Source organism: Rattus norvegicus, chromosome 7 (genome assembly GCF_036323735.1).
Source record: "Rattus norvegicus strain BN/NHsdMcwi chromosome 7, GRCr8, whole genome shotgun sequence".
Classification (NCBI taxonomy): Eukaryota; Metazoa; Chordata; class Mammalia; order Rodentia; family Muridae; genus Rattus; species Rattus norvegicus.
The window spans coordinates 63,325,546-63,348,024 of record NC_086025.1 but is presented as its reverse complement, the minus strand read 5'-3'; the positions used below and the strand labels follow the sequence as shown (position 1 = coordinate 63,348,024).

The window sequence follows — 22,479 nt, the reverse complement described above, 5'->3', positions numbered from 1 at the left end:
TGGTCTTGGTGCATTTGAATGGCAGAAAAGGGGAAAACACTGGTGTGCTGCTGTGTGGACATAGAATGTATACCCTTTCTGTTTTCTTTTAAATCAGGTGCATTTTTCTAACATGGAGTGTGGGGATTTCTCAGATTCCTTTGAGCAATAATTTTTTTGTTGTCCTAGTGCAACACTGCTTTTTATTAGTGACAATCGTATAAACCATAGCTTCTTTATCACCAACTTTGTGATGGCTACAGGTTGTTCACATCTTACATTCTGGATTTCCCTCAACTTTTGATGTAGGCACCACTATCTATGGGGTGGGCTGAATGCTGAGATGATGCCTAGGAATTTCCTACAGTAGATTAACTAATCCATCTCCTTTCAACTCCTCTGCCTCAAGAGTTTCGTGGCATTGCCAATCAAAGATGTTGTCTATGCTAGTGCATGACATGAATGGCCTCTAGTTCAATTTCCAACAGTCTCCATTTCTATCTGAAGCCTCAGGAACACAGTCTTACTACTTGCTTTTTTAAATATCTATCATTGGTCAACAACTCTGTCTCCTGTGTGGAATATGTGTCGGCCCGGAGATCCCCATAATAGATCTCCGTAATAAACCTCACCTTTGCTTATTACATCCAAAATGGTCTCTCTGTGTCTGGGGTCCACGATTTCCCAAGACTTGAGTAAGGATCTTTCATTTGGGGGCTCGTCCGGGATCGGTGTTTCCTGGGGCGCGCCATCTTGAGACTTGAGCTAGGATCTTTCATTTGGGGGCTCGTCCGGGATCTTCGCGACCACCTCAGACTCCGAAGACCCCTTGGAGGTGAGTTGGATGTTTGTCTGAGTGTTTCTGTGTGAGTGGCGCCGCATTTGTCAGTCTGTGTCTGTCTCTGTTTTGGTTCCGCTGTGTGTGTATATATGTGTGTCTGTGTCTTAGTACCGGTCAGTGTTAAAACAGTGGATGTGGAATCCCACTCAATGTTGCCTCCTAAGAAAGTGGATGTGGAATCCCACTCTGTAGGAGAGGAGAGTGGATGTGGAATCCCACTCTGTGCAGCTGCCTTTGCGATCCATAAGGATCCTCTGGCTGTGGAAGGGGGGACGCCCAGAGCCCGCAAGCTGCAGCCCCTGGAAGACGTTCCACGGGGGGAGAGCAGTCAGGAGAGCCTGACTGTGGGCAGTCAGGAGGACCTGACTGTGGTTTTCTGGAACAAAGGAGACGGAGTGCTCCTTTTACCTAGGTGGGAGTGGACGAGGAATCCCACTCCGTCGGAGGTCACGTTCGGCTGCCTATGTAAGTATAGGCTCGGACAAGTGTGCTTGGATGTGTTAGTGTCTGTTGTCTGTATTCTGTTTCTGTGTTTGGTGTTCTTTTTCTTTGCCATGGGGCAGAATGTGAGAACCCCTTTTTTTGGTGGACCATTGGACAGACGTTAGGGCAAGAGGACACTCTGGAATCTTGTTGGGAGGTAGAATCAGATGGTCTGTCTCATCCCAGAAGCAGCTAAGGTTAAGCTACAGTTTGGGCCAGGTACTGAAGGTACCAGGCATCTGTGGAAATTGGTTATAGGATGCTTTGTCTTGGTCTTGTTTGTCTGGTTTGTTTTCTGTGGTATTGTCGAGTGTCTTTTTGGCTTTTGTTTCATTTTTGAATTTGGACTGACGACTGTGTTTAAAATCTTGGACTGATGACTGTGTTTAAAATCATGAAACTGTTTGCTTTGTTCGTCAAAGAGTTTTACTTGGTCCTCTTGGTGCTTAAGTTAAAAGTTGAAAATAATTTGCTTGAGAGAAATTGTTTTCTGCCAGGAGTTTTATCTTTCTCTCTTGAGCCTCCTCCCCAAGGAGAGATGCCCCAGGTTGGGGGGCAGAGAAGCCCCTAAAATAGTTTCAAAAAGAATCTACAACAAACTGTGAAAAACTTTGTTTTGCAAGTCAAAATTTAGAATTCAGGCTTCGGCTGTGGCCAAGGTCAGGATTAATGTTTTCTTTTCCATGGACCTTTAACCCAGTGAGACAGCTTGGTGAAGGACTACTACTGCAGTCCTGGTATTCAGAGACACGGAGAGAGCTATAGTTTTTTTTTTTTTATTAAAGGTTGGTACTATAGTATTAACAATCTCTTTATTAGAGGTAAGAGACAGGAAGCCCCAGGTGAACTGGTTACAATTCTTTTGTCAGCTGCTTAGTATCTAGCACCCAGGTTCTAACCATCTCTCCATCCTTTTGTTATTAGTTGTTACTAGAAGCCTAGTGTCATTTGGAGGCTGGTTCTCTTGAGAGGCAAAGCCACCAAGCTGACACTGAAGAGAGGTACTCCTTAAGGGAAAATCTAAGTCCAGAGAGATAGCCGGTAACAGATAGGCTGCCCCTCTGCTCACCTTTCTGTTTCATAGACAAAGCTTGTGCTTATTTTTACAATGACCTTTTGGTCCAAAAAAGGCCTCCTGGTTTAGCTGTGTGACTAAATACTATTTGTCCTCTTTAGTGGACCTCTATTCTCTAGATTCCCTTCTTGTTTTCTCACCATCCCACTTGAGATGCTTGTTAGTAACTGTTACAGGTCTTCTTTACCACTGAGGAAAGACAGAATCCTACTAGAGGCCAGAAAGAATGTTGTAGACATGGATGGAAGCCCCTCACTCCTGACTGTTGACTTCAATAACCCTGAAGGTAGGGAGTACTCCGGGTCTGCCCCCAGGCTCCAAGGGTGGGCCTCCGAGGGGCTGGAAAATGCCCCACCAATCTGGCTAAGATAAGGAAAAGATATGAAGAGAAAGTTACAGAAATTTGAAGGGTTAAGCTAAGTTGCTGAGAGTTAGTTTAAGTTACAGAGAAAGTAAGGTTAAACAGAGAGACTGAGAAAGAGAAAGAGAAAGAGAAAAGAAGGTAAAAAAGAGCAGGAAACTAAAAGAGACAAAAAGAAGAGGAAGCTAGAGAGCTAAAGAGAGATAAAAGACAAGAGAGGAACATATACTGGCCACAGTAGTTAGGGAACCTAGGAAGACAGTACCTGGCATGAGAAGAGAATTCCTGGCTAAAGGTCAGTGTGCCTAATGCAAAGAAAAAGGACACTGGGTCAGGGACTGCCCCAGAAAGAACAAGAGGGGCCACTGGAGAGCCTCTCGGTCCTAGAGTGCTGGCTATGTGCAGAGATAGAAGGGAAGCCCGCCCAGTTGTTTTGTGAATACGGGGGGGGGGGGCAAACACTCTGTGTTCCTACGCCCAAATGGACTAGTGTCCAGCAAAATACCTTGAGTACAAGGGGCTACTGACAACAAACAATACTTATGGACTGCCCGAAGAACAGTGGACTTTGGTGTGGGCCGGGTAACCCACTAGTTCATGGTCATCCCTGACTGCCCCTATCCCTTGCTCATGAGAAATTTGCTCTCCAGAATGGCTTGCGTGGGCTGAAATGGCTGGGTGAGGCCATGTGTATGCACATCTGCAGACTGTGTATGTGGAGCTTAAGACCTGTGTCAGTGAACCATGACATGTGTCAGTACCTGATGCTGGGAGATGTGTGGCTTAGTGCTGTTCTGCCTGGAACACACCATTCCTGCCAGCCAGGCACTAACAATTATTACCCAACCCAGGACTTAAACTGTGATAGAGTGGCTGATGTTTTGCCTTTGAGTAAAATGTCCCAGAGGATGGGACCACTGGTCAGCTGCCATGGACTAGATTCTCCACTGGTTGGGGGAAATCTGGTCACCTTGCTGCCCAATCCTGACCTGGAACCACCATAGCACGAGTGTCAAGTACTGGCAGAAGCCCATGGATGGAGGAAAGACCTCTGCGACTGGCTGATTGACCCCTGCTGAAAGTCGAGGCTACCTTGTCCACAGACAGGTCTCTTCATGAACAGTTCTCTTCATAAAGTCAGAGATAAGTGGGTGCTGCCGTGGTGGACAACACAATGTCATCTGGAATGGCTGAACCCCAACCCCCCAGCACATCAGCGCCGCAGATGTCTTTGCCATTTCTTGGATGCCCTGATGAAGCCAGCAACTGTGAGTATTATTCATTGCCCAGGACATCAGGAAGGAAGAGATTCAGTGGCATGGGGCAGTAACAAAGCAGATAAAGTGGCTCGGGAAACGGCTATGCAGGAGCCTATCCTGGTTACAGACCTGCAAGAGACAACCACTGGGAACTGGGATTGGACTAAGGGATGGCTTCACTTAGAATGTACAACAGAAGAAAAGGCTTAAACGAAAAAAAAAAAAAAGACAATGGCACACTTGAGGGAAAACTATATTCTTCAGAGAACAAACAAAAGACTCACTTTGCCAAATACAGAAATAGACTCACTTAGATAAGAAGCTTGTCCAAATAGTTAAGGTGTATGTAATAGACTTTAAGATTCTAGCCAAAGAGGCAGTAAAAAATATAAGGTATGTCAGTAAGAGAATGCTTAGCAAGCAAACAGGGCAAAGAGACCTAGAGAGTTTAGCAAGAAGTCGAAGTGAACTTCACTGAGAAAATATGGTCACAAGTATCTCCTAGTGCTTGTAGATACCTTTCCAGGAATAGATAGAAGCTTTCCTCACCAAGCAAGAGACAGCCTCGGTAGTCATCAAGAAGATACTAGAAGAAATCTTCCCCAGGTTTGGAGTGCCCAAGGTAATCTGTTCAGACATTGGCCCTACTTTTGTTGCCAAGGTAAGCCAGGATGTGGCCAAGTATTTAGAGGTCGATTACGTTGTATTTATAGACCTCAAAGTTCAGGACAGGTAGAGTAAATAAATAAAACTCTAAAAGAGACCCTGACCAAGTTGACGATGGAGACTGGTGCAGACTGGGTGGCATTCCTTCCCTCTTGCTCTCTTCACAGCAAGAAATACCCCTTCCAGATTCAGCCTTACCCCCTTTGAGATCTTGTATGGGGCCTCAGCTCCTCTGACTGTATTAGATGATGTTACTGAACCAACATGTCAAGGTAATAATGATTTGTATGCCAGGCTAAAAGGCCTACAGGTGATACAGAAAGAAATCTGCTTAGAGCTAGCAGCAGCCTATACCCTAAGACCCCCGAGACATCTCATCAGTTCCAGGTCAGAGACTCGGCTACATATGATGGCACCGAACCCAGATACTCGAGCCTCACTGGAAAGGACCGTACCTGGTGCTGCTGACCACCCTGACAGCCATCAATTCTCAGCCCTCACCAGCCGTGTACTAGCTGTTGAGGCTGAGAGCTGGGACCTAGAGGGAAACTCAGATCTTCAAAAAGCTCCCTAGACTTAATTTCATGTTTGCCCTGGATTCTATCAAGATAGGTGTGGGGATAGGCTTGCTTTCTACTACAAATGATGTAGCATTGCATATGTTAGTACTCCTAACACTTCTTGGGACTGTGCCTCAGGGATCACAATCTGTATAAGTTTAGAAGTTCTAAAAGCTAGTCATGACCTTGGTGTGGAGGTTTAGATAGTGTCCAGATTGGAATCCTGATGCTAAAGACTTAGTAAGCCAAAAAAGAGTTGAGAATTACTTAAGGCTATCTAGGTGCTGCAAGGGCAGCACAAGGACATCTGCTGTTCCCCTGCAATGCAAAGCTTATAGAGAATTCAGAACTGCCGTTGACTCAGATATAAAAAGAGTGAAGGACTTTTTAGCTGACCTCCAAGAATACCTAACCTCCCTCTCAGAGGTAGTCCTTCAGAGTAGGAGAAGATTAGACCTGATATTCCTTAAAGAAGGAGTCTGTGTGCTACACTGAAAGAAGAATGTTGCTTCTATGCAGACCATTCAGGAGTAATTAAAGACTCCATGAATAAACTTAGAGAAAGGTTAGACAAAAGAGAGACAGAGAAGCGCATCAGGGATGGTTCGAGAGCTGGTTTAGTAGATCTCCTTGGATGACTACTCTGATATCTTCCCTTATGGGACCATTCTTAGTTTTGCTTCTGCTTCTGATTATAGGTCCATGTGTGTTAAAGAAACTAGTTAATAGGTTTGACTCCTACAAAGAGATAGAGACGCTCAACAGGGTTGGTTTGAGTCTTGGTTCACTCGGTCTCCCTGGATGACTATCCTACTCTCTGCTATATGGCTGGGCCATTACTAATAATTTTCTTGGTTTTAGTTTTTGGACCCTGTATGACAAACAGGTTAATTGCTTTTGTTAAAAATCGAGTGGGTGCTGTGCGGTTGATGGTTCTGAGACAACAGCACCAGTCAGTTAGGACAACTGGTGAGACCAAATACGAGACTTGATATCAAAATTCTAAGATTAGAATTACTTAGTAGAAGAAGAGGGGAATGAAAGGAAAATTATACAGATTTAAGGTTTAAAAATAAGAAGTTAAAAGAGTAAGTTTCAAAATTCACAGACTCAGGGCTAAACACTGTGAAAAGCAAGTCCAGGCAGCCCCGCCCTGCTGCTAGGACTAACAGACCATAAAGATAAAGAAAAGGAATGCAGGAACCAGCACGAGTTATCAGGACTGACTCAAACCATCTGGCAGAAGGGCACCTCCCCCAGCTTACTCAGAGTCACACCTTAACCAGATGTCCTTCAAACCCTGATATGCCCCTAGCTTCTAAAATCCTGTATGCTCCAGTCAATATGTACTCTCCTGCTGTGCTGTAATCTCACTGCCATGTTTAAATGAGCCAATCACTTATAGCCACGCCAGAAATTAGCCAATTGTGTTTAACCGCGCCAAACCCCCTAGCATTCCCTATATAAATCCCTGACTTTTGAGCTTCGGGGTCGACACCTCTGTCTCCTGTGTGGGCTACGTGTCGGCCTGGAGATCCCCATAATAGATCTCCGTAATAAACCTCACCTTTGCTTATTACATCCAAATAAATAAATAAATAAATAAATAAATAAATAAATAAATAAATATCATTGACTTTTTCTCTCATTCCATAGGCAGTCTGCTCACTCTGTTGACTTTTTTTTTAGCCATCTGGAGACCACACAGTTAGAGGTAATTTCAATGATTAATTTCATCTTGTTTCTTCTTCCTTGAGAGTCCTACCTAGATTCTCTACATCTTAGAAGATTGCTCCTCTACATGTCCTGTCTTAGGTTAGACCTTTCCACACAGCAGGTAAGAATGTTCAAAGACAGTACATTGTAATTCTTAGGCAGTTTCCACTCTCTACGGCATCATTTCTGCTCTTGCTGCCTGTGGAAACGTAAGTTGGATAGCCATGGTCAGAATGCACTTCAGAGAGTGCTGCACAGGACTTGGGTCCTTGAGGGCCAGTAATACAGCAGCACAGATGCGCTCCAATCCTAGTGGTTTTCATTTGCCCTACCCACTAGCAAGAATAAAGCGAATTCTCCTCTTCACCTTTCAACATACAGTTCACAGTGGTGAGGCCATAGAACAAAAATATGTAAAGAATATGAGGTATAGGACCTTCACTACTCTCTGCAATTCTATGGTCTAGTTTCAAACTTTGTCAGGACAAGGAACATTGTCCTAGAATCTCAGAACATTCCTTCATTGAGGCCCAGTTCTGCTTCCTGAGCCCATTCTTTTTTTTTGTTCAGAGAAGATATTCTAGTTTGTTGTACCTTATAGCTCTCAAAACTGGAAAAAAAATCTTTACTTGCTCATAAAAATCGGTGGTGAGCCACCCACCAACCATGGAGCCTGCATGGGACTGATCTGTCCCCTTTGCACATATGGTGCAGTTTTGTAGCTCAGTCTTCAAGTGGGACTCCTAACAGCAGGAGCTGTCTCTGACTCAGTTGCCTGTCTTTTGGATACTTTCCTCTTACTGGGTTGCCTCTTCTAGCCTCAGTAGGAAAGGATGCACCTAGTCTTACTGCAACTTGCTATATGCCAGGGCTGGTTGACACCCAAGGGGGGCCTCTGTCTGCTTTTCTGAAGGGAAATGGGGGAGTGGTTGGGGAGGGGGAGTAGGATTGGGAGGAGAGGAGAGAGGAGGGGAAACTGTTAGGGTATTAAGTAAATAAGGTAATAAAAAAAGTTGTTGGTGGTTTTCTCATCTTCCTTCTTGCCTTTAGAAATCTGGGTTCTGGAGTCCTCTTTGCTTTTGAGTTGTCTCTGATCCAACTAAATAAACATTCAAGACTTTAGTTCACATTTTAAGTATGTCGAAAGTTTTAATATATACATTTAGACCACAGTTCACCCCAATAGATAAAAGACATATTTATAATTTCTTTCTTATTTTAACAGATCTGCTAGGTGTCCTAAAATTATTTTGGAATTGGATTTTTTTATAGAACAATAGGTTAAAATATTTGAGGTCTTCTCTCAAGGTGAGAGTGTAGAAAAGGATCTTCCTTTACTATTTCATAAACTCTAATAAAACATCTTAACATTTTTGATGGAATATTTAGTAGGGAACTGCTTCCCACTCTGATAATGCTTTCCTTTCAAGTGAATCCAAAGACATGAAGTATCTCATACTCAGGCCTGTCAATTCCAGCTTCTCAATATTCCTCCCCAATTTACTTGAAAATGTAGTTTTTTCTTTAATACTCGTCTCCTCACCCTGTGCTCTAACATTTGCCATTATAAGAAGGTGATTTATATTTCAAATCTATCATTTGTTGTAAGATGATTGACATTTTGAGTATTAATTTAGAAACCTTAGTAGCTCTGTAACATATTTATATATGGCATATATGATATATAATTCACATATAATATATAACATAATATATAATATACAATACATAATATTTAACACTTAATATTTAATAATTAATGATAATTAATAAATAAAATATAATCAATTAATGTGATATATGATATAGGATATAGGATATATGATGATAAGTGATATGTGGTATATTATATATTGTATAATATATAATATATAACCTGTAATGTGCAACTTGCAATGTGTAACATGTAATATATAATATATAATGTATACAGAGATATGCATATATAAGTTTAATAAATAACAATTTGTCTAATTGCTTTTATAAGCATGGCTACCGTTTCTTCCAAATCCAGTTTCCTCAAAATAAATTTCTTCACTTATTTCCTTGTCATTAACATTTTAAAACCTAAGTTACTTTTTAATTATATTTTCTTTATATTTTGGGCAGCCTGTGCCTTCTATCCAATCCCAAAATGAGCTGTGTTGTTTCTGCAGAGGCTTGTGTAATACTCATGAAAACAGTAGCTTGGGAGGTAGGTTCGTGTACCTCAGCATCTGATTAGAGTTATTGATGAAAGAATTAATTTTAACTAATCTTAACAAGACCTCAAGGCTCAAAATTTAATAAGTCCTTCTAGATACCATGCCCCACATTTAAATTTTCTGCTATACTATAATTTGAAACAGAAAAATATAACTTAACATTTTAAAATGATAGATCTCAAATTATATTTGAACAGCACACTTCCTAAACAAAGCACCAACTCGTGTAAAAAAAAAACATACAGATGGGACTAAATAATTCATAGCTTCAAATAACATGTACCAAGCATGATTCTTTCAGCCAGAGTCATACCCTCACTGTCTAGCATTTCTACAGTATTCTGACTATAATTAAAGACTATTATGCAAGTGGATTGCATGAGATATGAGGTTGTATTGCCACATAAAGTTTTTATTTACACTGGGTTTATGGTGAATTCATTACAATGCCCCATTTCCACACATTACCCATGTAAATAAGTCATAGCACAGTGGTAGGTTGAGAATTACCAGGATGAAATATCGCATTAAGATAGCATCATTCACAGAAAAAAACCACAGGTTTATGGTTCATGACCTAAGTGAGTTAAAAGAGAAAGAAAAAAGCCTTCCAACACTAACATAATTTTAATCGAGAAGATTCTGATCCTTCCTCTAAAATTATGTTAGCTAGACTAAAGAGGGAAGTTATTTTTCCTAAAGCAACACCAAATAATCTCGGATCTGAAGAAACATTAGGAGTTATCTTTGTGAAACAAGTTAGACCACAGGAAAGAACATTCCAGACAAAGCATGGTGGAATGAAGAATGTCAATGACTGAGAACTGAGCACTGGGGTTGTGGTGGAGAGGGAGGGGTCATTTGCAAGGGCTAGCCTATAACTGGTCTTCTGCAAGGGATGGTCTGCAAAGGGGCCTTCTGCAAGAGATAGTCTGCAATGGGGCCTTCTGCAAGGGATGGTCTGCAAAGGGGTTTTCTACAAGGACGCTCTGCAATGGGATCTTCTGCAAGGGATGGTCTGCATGGGGGTTCACTGTGAAAGGGGCTTGAGGAAACACAATGTGAAACATAGGGATCATGTTAAAGAATGTTGGTCTCTGTCCTAAGAGTCTACAAATAAATCTTAGAAATTCAGATTCTATTTTGGAGACGTTATTACAAGCCGCAGTGTATACAATGGGAAGACTAGATCTGCCAAATAGAAAGCAGGAAGGTTTTGAATCTGACAGTTCTTGTTCACTTCTCTCTGGGCCGTCCTCTCTCATGGTCTTCAGTTACTTGCCCCAGTCCAGCCTCAGTGACTTCAGGCCCATCTATATAGGTCTAGTCTCTATGGTAATTAGTAATTTAATTGTGAGGCTTGACTATAGCAACTCACTATATATTATAGTTTCTGGCTTTCTTGACTAAGGATGGATTCCCATGAATTTTAACAGAATGTGGGAATCTAGCTTTTCAAGTTCAGGTCAAAGGGATCAAGTATTATTATTCCAAATTTTATGAGGTCATGTTAACATTAGCAGGCAGGTGATAGGAGGAAAGGATGGAACAAATATCCTCTGCTCCCTCTTTTCCACAGACTATACACTATGGCTTGACACAGATTCGTTGCATATATCTTTCTGTATGTAGAGCTATTTTTAGTAGTGAGCACCAATTCTATTTTGGAGCAGATGGAATTAGAATAATCAGAATGCTAATCTGTCACACTACATTGCTTTTCAACTTTCCCTCTTACTTGGATGTGTCTTTACCCTTTCTCTTCTAGGAATCTAGGATGGCATGTCTAAAAGTAAACATCAGTGCTAATCTTTCCTCAGCCTCCAAGAGGGGAAACATTGAATCCTTATAGTAGTGTATATGGTAAAGTTGTAGTGCATAGGGAGAGTTGAGATTGTTAGTCTTGAAAAACAAAGTTCTTCAAACTAGGTTATTTAAAAAGAAAAAAACAAAGACAATTTCTTATTTGTGTATTTTCAATGGAGGGGGCAGAGACCCCAGCCTCCTGTGAAGTGCTTTACCCCTAACACACATAGCAATGGAGTCACAGTTCTCAATCTTTAGGTCACAACTCCTTTGGGGGTTGAACAGCGCTTTCACAGGGGTCATATATCATATATACTTCATATCAGATATTTATATTGTAATCCATGAGAAGCAAAATTACAGTTATGAAGTAGCAACAAAATAGTTTTACGGTTTGGGGTCACCACAGCATGAGTCACTACATTAAAGGGTCAGAGTATTAAGTAGTTTGAGAATCACTGCAAAGAAGTTTTATTATAAATGTGACAGTTTTAAGTCCTAAGTAAACTTGCTGGTGTTATCATTCCCTCTTCCTTTCTTCCTTTTTCCTTTCTCTTTCCTTCCTCTGTCTTCTTTAGACAGAAAATCCTGCCTTTCTTCATTCTTGTGTCCTGTAGTTGCCTAGATCCTCCCTAAACATACTGATACAAATGTCTGTCTCCAACCTTTGTCTTCAGCTTTGCTTGACTTTCCCCCTTGTATGTCTATGCACAAGTCAGTTTCCCTCTTCTTATTAAGACACTAGTCGTTGGATAAGCATCTGGCCACTAAGCCAAACTGATGCAGAAATAAACTCTATTGATTTCTTAGGGCTGACATTAAAAAATAGATTATGGGGTAGGCAGTTAAATAATAGAAAATGTATTGTCTGTGACAGTTCTGGATGCTGAAACAAGGCATCAGCAAGACTGCACTCTGGCTGAAATCTACAAGCAGAATCTTTCCTACTCTTATCTGGCTTTTCAAATTAACAACCATGCTTGGTACTCATGGCTTATAGGTACATCAGTCAACCAATATCTGCCTTTGTGGTCACTTGGCTGCTTTCTTGTCTGTTTCTTCATTGTTCTACCCAAGAGTTCAGCTGTGTCTGAATTCATTTCCTCTTCTTCTTCTATCTGTCATACTGGAGTCCGTCTTTATGATCTTATCTCAACTACGTCCCCAAAGACCTTGTTTTCCTTTTAAAAAACCTATATATACAGTATGTTTTGCCTAGATGATGGCATGTCCCAGACTTCTCCCTGTTATTGCTCTTTAATTCTTTCTTTTCCTTCTTATGAGGAATGGAATAGACATCTCATTAAAGTCTAAGTAATCTTTTCAAATCTCACCTGTCCTCATCCCTTCGAGTAGCCTGATCTTGTGCTTGCTTGCCACCATTGATTGCAGAGAGAAGCCTCTCTGATTAAGACTGAAAATAGCAGTTTTGATGGGTATAAAAAAATAAATGTTGATGAGTCAGTTTTGTACCAAACCAATTAACCTGAACAAAAGTAAAGTCTTAGGACTGAAGGCCTCCCCACATGTGGGCTTTTGAGTGGGTTATAGTACTAGGCATGGATTTCCCATCTTGAAACCAGCCTCAAATCTAATCAGAGAGCCAACCATTACCACCATATGAGTTCTGCTACTATTGAAACAGGCCATCCTTTTCAGGCAGCCTCTGTATTGTAGGTCATGAAGTCCACAGGTGATTTAGAGTGTTAAGGTTTTGTCTTTTACTGTCTATTGTAATGCTAGGTGCGAAACCCCCACCCCCACCCCCCAAATCCTGGAGTCTGCATGTAGACTCTGGGACTCTGACCCCAAGTTAATTTTGATTGATGAATAAAGGTGCCAACAGTCAATAGCTAGGGAGAAGAGACATGGGTGGGGTTTAGGTTTCTTGGGCTTGAAACTACTAGGAGGGAGAAAGGATAGCCATTATGGGTTAGCTGAATCATAAAAAATGTGACCATGTGGGAACCAATTGGAGCTAATTGGAGTTAAGAGAAGCCCAGATAAACATAGTAAGTAATAACTTGGGTTATGGATAAGAAGTTAGAGTCTAACAGCATGGAGGGTAGACAGTTGCTCAGCTGTTGTGCTGCCTAAGGCATAATTAAAAATATGAAGACTTGCTCAGGGCCAGCCCTGGTGGGTCTTCTTTTTTGTTTTTGGTTCTTCTTGAGGCAGAGCTTAACAATTACTATAAATTTTGGAATTCTTATGGGACCATCATTAAAGATTGAGAAATCATCTATTTGTCTATATAGCATCATGACAGTACAGTACATTTTCATTGTTTTGAAGAGATCTGCTCAAAAGAATGGGCTAATATCTAGTGATTCTTATACATGTTTAGTAATAACAGGAAATCATATTAATAGCAACAATCTTTCCTGAAATAATTTTTCCTGGGCCTTGCCTACCAGAGCAAATCTGTTGTAGATTTTTTTTTAATCCAAGGTGGACCATCTCGGAATAATCAACTGTTGTTTGCTTCTCTTATGTCAGCTTCTGACAAAGGCTGTGTATGTCTTTCTTTTGGAACCATGAGTGGTCAAAGGCAGGTAGACACCCTGCACCAGGAATTTTAATATTAATTACTACTTCTTTTCTTCCCCAGCAACCCAAATAGCACCTTCCACCACTATGAAACCAAAGGGAGGATAGTTCCATCTTAGATCCAGTTTAATTTCCCTAGAGCTTATTATTACAATATGTGGTGCTTTCATCAGCAGGAAGCACCCTATTTCTGAGTTATATAACATTATACTTTGATGCATCTTCCGTGTTACTTGAGGGGGCACATAATTTGAGCCACATTACAAGCCCTTTGGCTTTGCGTGGAAGGAAGGAAAGGCCATAAAAAATGCTCTGCTGTGCTGGCTAGTCTTATGTCAACTTGACACAAGCTAGAGTTATCTGAAAGGAGGGAACCTTAATTGAGAAAAATGCCTCCATAAGATCCAGCTGTAGGGCATTTTCTTAATTAGTTATTGATGGAGAAGAGCCCATCTCGTCGTGGGTGGTTTCAAGCCTGGGCTGGTGATCCTGGGTTCTATAAGAAATCAGGTTGAGCGGCACCCCTCCATGACATCAGCTCCTGCCTACATGTTCTTGCCCAGTTTGGGTTCCTGTCCTGACTTCCTTTGATGATGAACAAGGATGTGGACCCTTTCAGACCCAACTTGCTTTTTGATCATAGTGTTTTATTGCAGTAATAGAAGCCCCAACAAGACATTTGTCTATTGAAATTTCAGAGTGAAAACAGGTAGCACAGAACAGGAGAAATTTCCCAATCTTTCTATGATTACTGACACTTCTGAGAACATTTCTGTCTTATTTACTTTTCTACTACTGTGAAGACACACCATGAATGAGACAGCTCTCAAAAGACAGCATTTAATGGCAAGTGGCATGGGGAGTTTTATAAGGTTGGTTTAAAATCATAAAGGCAGGAAGAAGTCAAATATGATGCTGGAACAGAAGCTGAGAGCTTTGCATCCTGATCTAGAGACAGGAGAGAGAGAGAGAGAGAGAGAGAGAGAGAGAGAGAGAGAGAGAGAGAGAGAGAGAGAGAGAGAGATATGATTGGTCCTAGTGTAGGGTTTTTGCAACCTCAAAAACTATCTCCAGTGACACATTTCCTCCAACAGAGCTACACTTCCTGCAATAAGGCCACACCTTCTAGTGCTTCCTAGAAAATTCTCCAACTGAGGACTAACCTTGCAAATACGTGTGTATATTGGGCTCATTCTCATTCAAACCTCCACAGTTTCAAATATGAACGCATACAGATACTTGTACCAGGTTATCTACCTCATAATATTTTATAATATCTAAATTTATAAACAATTGAAAGAGCCATTCATTTATACACTTTATGTATATGGGTGTTTTGTCTGCATGTACATTTGTACACCAGAAGAGGCCATCGGATCCCATAGTACTAGAGTTATAGTTGTGAGTCACCCTTTGGGTATTGGGATTTAAATTTAGGGCCTCTGTAAGAACAACCAGTGCTCTTCACCATTGAGACACCCTTCTAAAAGAACCAGTAACAAACTATTGGCTGAGTGCTTTGAGATTTAAATGGTTAAAATAGAATATCATTTTTCATTTTAAAAATAAGACCAGTCAGTAGTCTCAACTAACCTGGACCCCTGGGATCTCTCATACATTGAGTCACCAAACAGGCAGCATACATTAGCTGGTCTGAGGCTCCCAACACATATACAACAGAAGACTGCCTGGTCTGGCCTCAGTGGGAGAAGACATGCCTAACCCTTGAGCAACTTGAGGCCTCAGGGAGGAGGGAGCTCTGGTGGAGGGGTGGGGAAGGGGACCATTCTCTTGGAGACAGGAGGAGGAGGAGGAATGTGTTGAGGAGCTATGACAGGGCAGACCACGAGGGAGGGAATGACTGGGCTGTAAAAATGAAAGGAATAATACAAAGAATAAGGCTGTTAAATATTAGGGACATAACAGCCAGTATGTTAATGACTTAAATACACGAGTTGCTCATCAGTTGTTGGATATTGTGCTTCTTGTTTTTCTATCACTGTTATTTCCAGGAACTAATTCTATCACTTTTATCATTTTCTACATGTTATTGGCCGTGGCTAACAAGGTTAAGATTTGCCCAGTCTCCCACAGTGTATAATGGAGATGTTGCAGAAATCCAAATAGTACAAAGACAGGCCCCATGAGAGTTAGCCCCTCTGCTCCTGCTAGTTGGAGAGTTGTGATGTTACATATAGATTCTAAAAAGCAACAATGTAATTAATGTGTGCTAGGAACACTGATTGGACCTCCCCTGGGAAGCTTATAGAAGTGGTGTTGAGGAAGAGAGAAAGTGAGTTCCTATATAGATGGCCAGAATGTTGTGAATTATAACAGAGAAAATATGACTTAATATCCCTGTTAGTCTCTGTGAATAAAGGCAAACTAACTAGGAAATATGAAATCTTGGAGATGGAAGTGTGCGCATAAATGGTTTTGTACTCTCAATGCATTCTTCCTACTCTACAGTCCTCAGAGGCTTTCCACATTCTAGCCACTTTGGCGGGTGACAGATCTGCTGTCACAACAGGCCTCCACAAAAATTACATTTGGCTCTGTACAGGAAGCAGAGATACAGGATTCATAATAGCTAGTTTCCAAGGGCTGAGAGAATTTGTTTGATCTGCCAGGAGAAAGAATGGTGGGATGAGAAGGGGAAACTTTCTCCTCCTTTCTCTAATTTGGGGGAAGGAGATGGTGACTTGGAGGGATTTGTGGCCCTGGCCTCCTAGGGTAAACAGTAGTCACAACTCAAAGTGCTCATTAAGCTGCTAAAGGAGAAAGAACTGGGGAACTCCTCACAGGAGGAGGCAGTGGGATTCTGACAGTAACAGTCTGTAGATGGATGGAGGTATTCAGCTATGGGGAAGCAATTGAATCTTTGAAAAGTGGCTCATGATTAGAGCCCAGTGGTTTTGACACACTGCAATCAAGCTCCAAGGAAACACTGCATGGTTGGGGATAAGCTTATCAAGGGAACAAAAACCAAGTGCATGCAGGTGGAATTGAGCTAGAGTTTTGAGAGAGAGGAAAATGAATTAGCCACTCTAATTTGAGATGGCTCTGTTTTGAGTTAATTCAGCCATTTAAGAACAAAAAAATGTAATAAATTATCCCTCTTCTTAGAGACGTACATAAAATTACCTATAAAAATGAAATACTATAAAGCTATTTATGAGAAGAGAAATACCCCCAACAGATTCACTCTTAAAGAGGGGATAAGGAGAAATATAAATAATGAAATATTCCTAAGTGGTATTTTTATAGGATATAAATCATTCTACCTTCAGAAAGACGTGCATTGTCTAGTGTTTGAATGTAAAATCTTCTATTTTTGATAAAGAACATGGATGCTTGACTCAATAAAGCCATGAGTGCAATGTTGAACTTCTTGATTGACATCAACACATAGTAATATTAAGGCTTATCAGTGACTACAATGTCAAAACAGTGCCGTAAGCAGCTTTTCTTAGCCACCCGCTCAGTTCTCACAGCAAGCATATGTGGTAAGTACTATTATCAACTTCTATTTGAGGTACAAGCTTATTAAGGAATCTACTCAAGAATGAATAGTTACTATATGTTTATGGCTTTTACCTAGACAACTTGTCCCCAAATCCGGCACCTTCTTAGCATTCATACTTCAAAGTAACTCAAGGGCCATGAGTTGTGTAAGGCACATGCTTAAGGCTATTCAATGCTCAGATTCTAAAAATATTTCTAAAATAACTAACTACGAAGTTAAGTATCTACTCAGACTGCTTGAGAGTGGTGTATTGAAGTCATTCACTATCACTGTGTTGGACTCAATCTATGGTTTTTAGGTCTAGTAAAATTTTTTTTATGAAATTGGATGCAATTTTGTTTGTTATACATGTTTAGAATTGTAATATCTTCCATGTAATTGTTCCTTTAGCGAGCATAGAGTGACATGATATAACTATCGTACACATGAACTCGGCAACTGTGGTTACCCACACAAGACTAAACCAATACAAGGCTAAACCAATTAAAAGCTGGAACACACAGGAGGAATGGTTCCAAGGCGCCACTCCTAGATGAGGAACTATTGACAGGTGACTGCTAGAAAAGAAACATTCTCTTTGTTTTGGGGGAATGGCCACTGATTGTCCTAATGGATGATCTCACAGAAAGGCACATATGAGAAGCATGAATTGGTCTTAATGGTTGAAAAACATAAAAGACTCAATGCTGGAGGGAGACATATTAGGGAAGGGGACTAGGGTAGTTGAGAAGGAAGGTATAAGAAGCTGGTTGATGTTGTATAGATGAGAACTGTCTTCCACAGGCTTGGGCATTTGAACACTTCACCCATTTTTGGTGGCTCTGATAGAACAGATTTAGGTATAGCCTTGCTATAATAAGGCATATGTCAGTATGGGAGGACTTTGAGAGTACATCACCCACCTCACTGTTCTCTTTCTCTGCTTCATGTTTACAGTTCAGGATGTGAGATATCAACCTCCAGCCTCTTGCAGCCATATCTGCTACTTACTGTTATTGCTCCTGCCCTGATAGAGGTTCCCTCTGGAATCATGAGATCAAATGAACTCTTTATTCTGGTCAACTTAGAGAAGTAAGTATGGAGTTTTCTTCCAGGAATAAGATTGGACTAAAAATTACTGAAAGCTCTTCCTTACCCTGGACTTCAAAGTAAATTAAAAATTCCAACTTCCTTTACAAAGTAGCTTTTCTCATGGTCATTGAGGCCCATGTGATTTTGTATTGAAAACAGAACAAAAAGGACACTTTAGTTCTTTTCTTTTATAAAAGTGTTACTTTACAAAACAACTTTTCTGATTATTAATCATAGTAACCAAACAAGAGTGTTAAATAGCACTGCATCTAAATATCACCACCAGAGGCACTATCACGGTGATTTTAAATCAAGGCTGTTTCCGTGTGTGTGTGTGTGTGTGTGTGTGTGTGTGTGTGTGTGTGTGTGTGTGTGCATTTTGTTAAATAACTTTTCAGTGGTGTCACATAACTATATCTCAAGGTCATGACTGTGATAACAAGGCCTTTTGTTGTGAGCAGAATCCTAGGTTATAATCTCTCACTAATTACTTCCAGGGATTATACAGATACCCTGGGGCTCTGCTATCTTTCACACTTACCCTGCTTAGCAAATTACTTATCCGTGGGCAGAAAAGGCTGGGAAGCTTCTCCTGTTGTTAAGCCTAGGGAGATCTTAATTAAAGGCAGTCGAATTTATCTGTGGTCTTTGACATTACCCGGAATACACTGGCAAGTCCTCTTGGAGACAGTATTCACCAGGCTCCTTGCTGTCACTTAAGCACTGACTCAGACATTTACAGGGAAGCCGCTGATGCATTTTTCCACTCTGCTCCTAGTGATCTTTTTCAGAATGACTTTAAGAAATTCAAGCGGTCTGGATGGAAAAGTTAGGGCTGCATTTTAGTGTCTGGAAGCTTCATCTGTAGTTGGTATTTTATTCGTGCACTGACCTTCGCTTGTCTGTTGACACACAGAAAGAGACTAAATTTAAACAATCCTAGGGACCCAGATTTGGTTACTCCATGTAGAATGGATTTTACCAGGGATAGGGTGGAAGTCAGGATGCTTCAGAAGATACAAGGGTGCCATGACTTAGACTAAACAGATTCTTCAAGCCTTTTGCATTTTAAAGTGTGAGCCAATTTTCATATTTTTCCTTTTACATTCCTAGGGTAAAAGGATTGCAATTACTAATTACTTCTTAATGCTTAGGCAGTATAAGAACTCTGACTTTTTATTCCCCGAGGCTTTACCAAGGGCTGAGATTTCTAGTGATAACTGTGGCTACTTCAGTGAAGGAAGCTGACACTATCCTGAGTGGACTCACATAAGGGAGGTAAATATTAGATATTTAAAGAAAATAGTAATTGCTAGTTGTGACTAAGTTACTTTTTAAAAGTAACAAGGAACACAAGGAGTCTGTTTGAGGATAGTCGGTTTCATTTTGGAGGACTGGGCACTGAACCCAGGGACTTGTACATATGAGACAAGTGCTGTATTACTGAGCTCTCTCACCTGCAAGATAGTCTATTTAAGACAAACATGGAAACCAGAAACGATAAAAATAATGGGGGTAGGAACTGGGAGTTGTTGGAGGAAGGGAAAGAGTATCCTCAAAATATATTATTAAAAATTTTTATACATTTATTTATACATACACACAAATATATATGTATAAAATCTATTAGGTGGAAATGAGGTGACAAAAGAATTTCTCTGGATTTACACTTGAACCCCTTAAATGTATAATTATAAAACTAATTAATTTATATTTAGGATTAAATCAAAATTTAATTAATTAATTTGATTATCTATTTCATATTTGTCATTTTGTATGGAACTGTTTGACTGTGTAATCTAGAATATGTACCCTGAGAATAAAAAAACAACCTGCAGTGAGATCCACTCACTTGATTCTTCTTGACACTGGTATTGATAATACGATTGCTATAATTCTTGAAGCTACAGTCCTGAAAATACATTTATGTATACATAATATAGCAAAATAATCTTGTCAATGGAATTTATATGCAGCTACTGTACTTAGAATCAAGATCTTCAAGTACATGTGTTTAAAAATAGACTTAAAGAGATTAAGTAAAATCCTTAGAATATTAAGTCAAAATTTAGATAACCACATAAGCTCTTGATCTAGTTTTTCGAGACAATACTTAGATCTCTCACTATATCCTTCCCTTCCCCAGAAAGAATGGTCAACTCTCTAGCAATGAGCAGCAGCATCTTATAGGATGCTAATAGCATCATCCACAAGGTAAACCAGAGACTGGAGAGATGTGCATGGACTGGCTAATACATGACATCAACATAGGAATACTGTTACACTAGAAGGGAAGCAAGTGATTGGGACTACTGGAGTTACTTCACAAAGCAAGGGACAAAGTTAAAAGGCTTCGATTTACCACAGGTGGGATAATCTGAACATCCAAAGGAAAATATCTGAAATCGGTTTTCTTTTCTTTTCCTTTCTCTTTCTTTTTTCCCTCCCCCTTCCTTCCTTCCTTCCTTCTTTCCTTCCTTCCCGCCTTCCTTCCCTCCTTCCTTCCCTCTTTCCTTCCTTCCTTCCTTCCTTCCTTTCTCTCTCTCTCTCTTTCTTTTTTTCTTTTTGTGTTCTAGACACCAATTCTCTACTAAATGCAAATCCTATCTGCAAATCTTGCTATGGCTAACAGGGGCCTCCCTGGATGTGGCCCACCATCTTTGTATGGCTTATGATGAGAGAGCTGTAAGAGTCAAGGTCTCAAGAGACTTCATCCCAGAACTGCCTCTGAAGCTGATATGACTTTTATGTCACTATTTCTTAGTGTAAGGATTCCTGGGCATTGACCTACACTAGAATCAGATTTCCTGCAGATCAAGATGAAGATGAACTTTCTAAACAGTTAATGCTGTTTAGATGAATTAATGACTTTATATAATTCCTAATTTGATTCAAATAATTTTAGGAAAAAGTTTTAAGATATGGTTTTAGTTGTTTTTCCAGAAAGATATGATAAAGTTAAAATCAAGTATAGAATGTACCCATTTAGTAATGGCTGCATAATAAGGAATACAATGAGCTTTCACAATTACACTAAAAAGAGAAATAGGCTTGGGGCAAATTTGTGATCAAGGAAAAACATTCATTCTAGGTCAATCCAAGGATGAAGCTACACTGGTGTCCACTATGTCATGTGAAGCAAGGTCATGTGAAACTGTTGCTTTGAACTTATAATGAGCTTACAGAGTGAAACACTACTTTTAACTCTTTATTAGTAACCTTTCATTACTCCCCTTTTATATAACATTTTATCTATGAGGTAATTCTTACATAGAGGGTTTTTTTTTCATCTAAAAGCTATAAAGAGGCTGAAAGCAATAAAAGAAAGGCAGGGCAGCCATTTTCTGCTTCACCATTTGTGTGTGCGTGTGTGTGTGTGTGTGTGTGTGTGTGTGTGTGTGTGTGTGTGTTTTGTCTGTGTAAATGATCTTGTTCCTTTCTTTTCTTTCTGGTTCAAAAAGAGTTAACAAACTCCATCCTCTCTGGTCAGTGAGGGGAGAGGGGAAGGGAGTAGTCACCTGGCTGACTCTCCAGAGAAAGTAGCTCTACCAATAAATCCTTTTATTTAATTATCAGTTACTAAACAGCATGTGGTAATTCACCAGAAATTAACACTTATTTAAGTACAAATAATAAGACAGTTAAAGAGTTAAGTTCCTAGCACTTATTAAAGCACAGAATAATAATAAAGTTTTTAGCAATTACTAAAACACAAAACAGTAAGAAAGAGTTAAATATACAGTTCTTACTAAAGCACAGAGAGTTATAAAGTAATCAAATACAGACAGTTATAAAATATACAGCACTTATTAAAACACAGAGAAGTGGGAAAAAGAAACTAGTGGTTTTCAGCCACAGAATAAGCAAGAGAGGGTTAGGTTTCCAAAAGCCATCAGCGTCTGACCCCCAGTATAGTTAGTGACAGTTATAAGTCTAGATTAATCAGTCTTTTGGCCTCTGTCTAACTCTGTGTTCCAACTCAGCTCTGAACCCCAGAAGGCATGGACAGGCCTCTGCCATGCATGCTCTTGGAGGAGAGAAGACATCAATGGTCTTACCTAGCTCTGACCCCTGCATGCTACAGTACTGACATGCCAAGCAAGATGTGCCCACTCATGTAGTAGTGGCATGACTATTGTAGGAGGAACCAACCATATTCTGATTGGCCTTAAGACATGTTTCTCAATAGCCTTGTGCTGTTAAACAGGTGAAAAGGCCATGGCAAGAGAGAAGTCTCTAGGGAAATCCTGATTTGGGAGTAATTTACTGTTCTTTTGATAAATGGCTATGTCAAACTTCCTTTTAAATATTTTATTTTGTATCAACAGACTAATGCTGCCTTTATTGGTCTTCTGGCAATGGTTGGTGGTTATTATTGAGAC

At 40.2% G+C, this 22,479-nt stretch overlaps 1 long non-coding RNA gene across 1 annotated transcript in view; it reads left to right on the top strand.

Moving 5' to 3' along the window:
• The window catches only part of LOC102552637 (uncharacterized), an 88,096-nt gene that overhangs the window by 34,179 nt on the left and 31,438 nt on the right, over positions 1 to 22,479 (top strand). Inside the window, exons 4-5 of the long non-coding RNA XR_593472.4 lie at positions 17,963 to 18,097; positions 20,244 to 20,464. This is a non-coding gene — a long non-coding RNA (uncharacterized LOC102552637). The remainder of the gene's footprint in view (positions 1 to 17,962; positions 18,098 to 20,243; positions 20,465 to 22,479) is intronic.